The sequence below is a fragment of the Eublepharis macularius genome, chromosome 5 (genome assembly GCF_028583425.1).
Source record: "Eublepharis macularius isolate TG4126 chromosome 5, MPM_Emac_v1.0, whole genome shotgun sequence".
Lineage (NCBI taxonomy): Eukaryota > Metazoa > Chordata > Lepidosauria > Squamata > Eublepharidae > Eublepharis > Eublepharis macularius.
The window spans coordinates 133,877,928-133,883,927 of record NC_072794.1 but is presented as its reverse complement, the minus strand read 5'-3'; positions in this window follow the sequence as shown (position 1 = coordinate 133,883,927).

The window sequence follows — 6,000 nt, the reverse complement described above, 5'->3', positions numbered from 1 at the left end:
AGCATAATCAATAAATCCAATGCTATGAAGTCAAAAACAGTCTTTTGCAGACTACGGAGCACTTGCAAGTTGAATCAGCCAATAGGAACTCTCGGAACGGCCGGAGAGACAGGAAGGGGGGTGGTTTTTAAAAAAACCGCGTAAATTGCGCATTGGCCCGTTCACGGCCACCATGAAACTCCCGTTGAAAACCTGTGACCACATATTCGGGAGAAATGCGAATGAAATGCGGCTGTTTAATGAGGTAATGTGACCGGCACTCGGGATTGTGTGGGGAATGTGGGGAACATGCGACTTAGAATGAGTAATGTGGATTTGACCAAGATAAGTGTCTGTGCCTAGAATTAGTAAGACAGAAGCTTTCTTCATATGTAGCCAGACACAGAACAGGAAGGAATGACTTCCTTGTGGTATGATCCTACATGGCTGTAAACAGTTTATTTATTTACTATATTTATAATCTCCCTTTCTCATTGAAACTCAAAGCAGCTTACATAATGTAAGTCAATCCATACGAAGAGACATCTAGTAAGCACAGAGCAGGTCAATACAATCAATTTAAGGAGACATTCAACAAGCATATATTAGGACCATGAGAATCTGAATGAGTATAGTATATTAGAAATATATGATACAGAATGTGGATATAATGAAAAAAATGGCATCAAAAAGCAATGGAAACGACAACAGGGCTGTTTGTGCAGCAGACGGTAATATGCCCTTTATACAGTCCCCTTACCCCTATAAAACACTTTCCTGAATTATTCTGCCATAATATAGCTCTATTTCCTTTATTTTAAAAGATGTCCTAAACCATTCCATTTTACTTAGTTTGCGGAGTGACTGAACGTGGGAGCCCCTCAACCTGACCATTCCACAAGGTGGGGGCCGCAACAGAGAAAGCGCCCACATGGCTGGCTAGTCTAGCCCGTTTGCAGGGTGGCACCAACAGGCGGCTCTGAACAGATGAGCACAGCTGTCGTGGCAGAACATAGGAGGAGAGGTGGTCCAATTCCTACAGATATGAGGGTCCAAGGCCATACAGGGCTTTGAATATGATAGTTGCTACCTTGACCTGAACCCAGTAGGCAGCCAATGGAGTGTAACATGCATGTCCTGTCTAACTTCTGATAATAACTGAGCTGCAGCATTCTTGACAACTAGAGCCTCTGGGTTGATTTTAAGGGCAGGCCCGTGAAGACTCCATTACAATGGTCTAATGGCACAACTCTGTGAGTCTGGAGCGGCCGATCACTCAGCCTGCATCATTCATGTGCATTCTGCAGTTGTGTGGTTTCACAGCACGGAGAAAGAACTCCTGCGCTGCTGCACCCAAATGTGACGTGAGTAAATGTAAAGACAGAAAGAGCAGAGGATTTGAGGAGTTATGAAGACATAATGAGTGGAGAACTTACCTATTTCCCACACTAACTACAAAGGTACTGCCCATCAGTTTTATGTGGTTTGGAAACATATCTTTCTTGCTAAATGTTGAAATTAACTTGCTAGGTCCAGGACAGTCACAACAACAAAAAATGTCAAGTAGCTGCCCAAAACGAACATAGATGCTGGTCCATGGTTCAGTGTTTTCTAATCAAGAACATGGCCCAAAGCAGCTCAGTGTAATGGGAAAGTGGTGCAAACAGACATCGGAAAGAATCCTGCATATGCCATACAGTTTACTGTATCCTTTTGAGACAAGCTGCCCTATCTGTGCTTGTGGTGTAGGAAAAGCCACAGTGAAGTGAAGGTTGCAGGCTACAAAGAAGTCAAGTATTTAATCTTACAATTCAAACTCAGGAAATTCCTGAAGATTTGGGGGTATAGCCTGGTAAGGGAGGAGTTTAGGGAGGAGAGGGAGCTCAGCAGAGATCTGATGTCTAGGGATCCCATTCCTCCACTGAGGGCAGGGGATCCCCTGCTCCCAGCCTTTGCCCCCCATCCCCTGCCCAGTGGGGGGAAAGGCGCAGGAACAGGGCAAAAAGCCCCTGGAGTGTGCTTTTGCAAGCTCTGGAATGCTTCCACATCATGCCAGGAATGATGTTATTCCTGGTCAGGGCTTTTTTCTGGGAAAAGAGGTGGTGGAACTCAGTGGGTTGCCAGCACAGGGGGCAACTCCTGGTGGGAGGTAGTGTCCCTGGTACCACGTGCGCATGCGCAAAGTACGAGCACACTTCCGGGACTGCGCAATGACATCCCTTTGGGTCAGCTGGAACAAGGGGGGAATTTTTTAAACTTTAAATCACCCTCAGTGAAAATAATCACATTGCCCGTGGCCCCGCCCCCTGGTCTCCAGACAGAAGGGAGTTTAGATCTCCCTCCATGCCGCGGCGCAGAGGGCGATCTAAACTCCCCTCTGTCTGGAGATCAGGGGGCAGGGCCACTGGCCATGTGACCATTTTCAAGAGGTGCCGGAACTCCGTTCCACCATGTTCCAGCTGAAAAAAAGCCATGTTCCTGGTGCAATGTGAAAGTGCAGAGTCACACCAGGGGCTAATTGGGAAAAAAATGGCCCCAAACACTAAATTGGGGGCTGATTTGTACCCAGTTGGCCACACTGGAAATGACATTATTCAGATGCATTCTAGAGCATGTAGGCACTATGTGTACTCCCACTGCACTCCCCCCTGCACACCCCCATCTCCTGCTCTGAGCCCAGGGGACGTGGCAACCCTACAGTGATGCCACTGAGCCCTCCTTCTAAAGCTGCCATTTCCTCCAAGGGAACTGATCTCTGTAGCCTGGAGATCAGATGTAATTCTGGGAGAACGCTGGCCCCCACCTAGAGGCTGGGAGCCCTAACTCATGCTCCTACAGAGCAGCAGACACATTATTCTTCATCAGATTTTCAGACAGAATAACACTGCCCCCTAAGATGCTTCATATGGCTCACAACAGTCTCTGCTTGTTCCAAATTAAACCTGCAATTACGACCACCCCCACCCCTTTTCCCTCCTCTCCACCACCCACACCCTCCTCAGATAGGAGGTAGCATTCTTGAAGCTTTGGGGATACTTAAACACATCTATCCTAATGATTTGCACTCATTGAAGAACGTTAATATTATATTGTCCTAGGCCCTGACTCTCACCAGGCGCACCACCTGAGGCCAAGCCCATTCATAGTGGCATTCCCAAGATCCTACAAAAAGGAAGTGTGTATGGAACACCATGATCACTATACTCCCACCTGACAGTCTACCTGGCTTGAAACCCACCTATACATGGGCTTATTGAGAAGAAGGAAGAGAGGGGATGCTTACTGTTATAAAAATAACTCCATAGCGTTGTACTAATGTTGTACTAATTCTGATAGTCATCTGTTCTGGTTTTGCTTTATTTTCCATCCCAGATGCAAAGATTTTTTAAAATTTATCTGCAAAGTGCAGGATTCAGGAAGGAGCAAAGCAACCTTGCATGTAGTGAAAAAAAGGTTGCCCAAGCTTTCCCACAGGTATCTGGAAAAATGCTAGATGGGCTATCAGATTGTTACCAAGGAAACACGAATGGATAGTGTATAAACTTTGAATGAACCCTAACCCAAAACCACATCAAGCAAGGTCTGCTATGCAGAAATTGCACTGGGACAATTACTTAACCCAGTCATTAACACGGGTTTATGTTGTCATTACCCCATAAGGAAAACCCCATTCGCATCTGAAGTAACGTTACTCTGGGGCTGTTTTTCAGTTATAGAGAACAAACTATTGATGGTAATTGTTCTTTGGGGATATAATATACAGGGATGGCAATGACAGAGTCCTAGAAGGACAAAATTAAAGAGCCGCTATCCTGCAAGTTACTGCCCATGTTGTGCATCTAGGGTCGTGAATTACCCGAAAACAATATAATGTATTGAAATGTTCGATTGTCACATTCATGCTGCGTTAATTGTATTTGTTTTCCCCTCGAAGTATGCATAAAAGACAAAAATGGTCTTAGCATCATTTATATCTGCATCATTTGATTTCTTCACTTTTTATTCCCCTGAATTTCACTCACTGCACTGTCTCACAGGACAGCAGTCTGAGATTTGTTCCTTGCCATACCGATATAAGCAGAACATAAACTACACAGGAGGCTATGCAGATGAAATCTAGACCCATTAGGTGGGCTGCAAACTTTCCACTGTGATAAATCATTGTTAAGGGTAATGAAGTGTTGTCAAATGGTACTTCTGATACCCAGGAGTGTCATGAAAGGACTATAATATGAGGGATGCAAGAAAAGAAGGGATGCAAGAGCTCTGCTCTGTAAGTGTGAATCACACAGTATTTTTGATGAAGGCTAATGTGGGATAATTTCTAGAGTTGCCTTCTTTTCCCTTGCAGGGCTCTTGTGTCTACAACAGGAAGGAATACGGACATAAGAAGAGCCCTGCTGGATTAGACTAGTGGTCCTTTAAGTCCAGCATCTGGAGGGCCAACAAACAGGGCACAGAGGCCAATGCTTTCCTCTCATGTTGCCTCCTAGCACTGCTAGCGAGGGCCTTGCTGCCTTTATTCACCATGACACCACCAGCCACTGATAGACCTATCCTCCATCAATCTGTTTAACCCTCTTTAAAGCCATCTGCGCTTTTGGCCACCTCCATCTCCGCTGGCAGTGAATGCCACAAGCTCGTTGTTGATTAAAGCAGTATTTTCTTTTGCCTCTTCTGCACTTACTGACCATTAACTTCACTGGGTACCCCCAATTCAGTAGGTAAAACTTTTCTCTTTGCTTTGCTTTTACAGGCCCAAGAATGGTGGCCAACAAAAAGAGAAGTTTGTGTTTTGTACTATTTCAGAAGAAGATGTGGTTTGCACTGGCAAGTTCACATGGGATGAAACCTGTACAAAGGCTTTGCGGGGAAGGCTGTTCTACAATAGTAAGGCAATGTGAAAGTTATCCCGAGCAATTCCTTTTGAAAAAACAGGATCCCAGCATTGCTAACACGTTTGAAATGTATGACCCAGATTATTATGTCGCTCGCAAGCAAACAAAACTTGGTCAATATGCACCGACTTACAAGCATATACAATTTCCTTTGCTTATTCAGAGATGCTAATGTGACCTGTAGCAAGAGTCTTCCCCAGCCTACACTGTGCATTACAACAAAACTGATCCACCAAACCTCAATTGTCAACTGGGTTCATGCTTTAGCACAAAAGCACTCTGCCAGTTATAATTACAAAGCAACCCTGGCCCATATATTACTGCTCTAATTTTTGCTGAGAGACTAGTGTAGCTTATCAGCCAAACACACACTGGAAAGCATCCAGGAAAAAATACCCAATCAAAACCACATGTTGTGGGTGTATTTTTAAAGTCAAATACTTGTTTATAGATAGGAATAAGTTCTCTTTTTTTTTTGCTCCCTCTTTTAATCTCAAGTGTACACTTTTTTTTTACATAAGCCTACTATGTTTGCTCAGAAGTAAATACTACTAAGTTTAATGAGGCTTACTGTCAAATTAGAATTCCAACCACAGTGACTTTCCAGTAAAGCAAAAACACATAAGGGTTAAGAATCCTTGTTCTTTAGTCATCTTAATAGATTTTCAACACAGTCATCACAAGAGAGACATTAATAGAAAGAGAGGTTCTAATGTAATTCATCCATAAGGGTCAATTCTCCTAATTATTACAGTAATGTTCTGGACAGAAAACAATATATACTCAGTAAACCCAGTTGCTCACTTTTAATTACTGGTTCTACATCAGCAGCTTGTTCTCATAGTACCGGCCACCCTGATGGTAATGTATCACTGCTTGCACATGTGTAAATTACAGTTTAATCCTAAACAGACATATAAGCCCATTGACTTCAATGGACTTGAAAGGATGTAGCTCTGCTTAAGTTTGCAGTTAGTCATTAACAACTTTAGTTGCTTAATGACCGATTTCCCCCAGTAGAATTATGAAAAATAAACTGTAGAATGTGCATTAAACCTTCCTAATGCCAAAATTATGATTAGCATTGACCTGGGCACAATAAGAAAGGGCCATGGGAACTGTG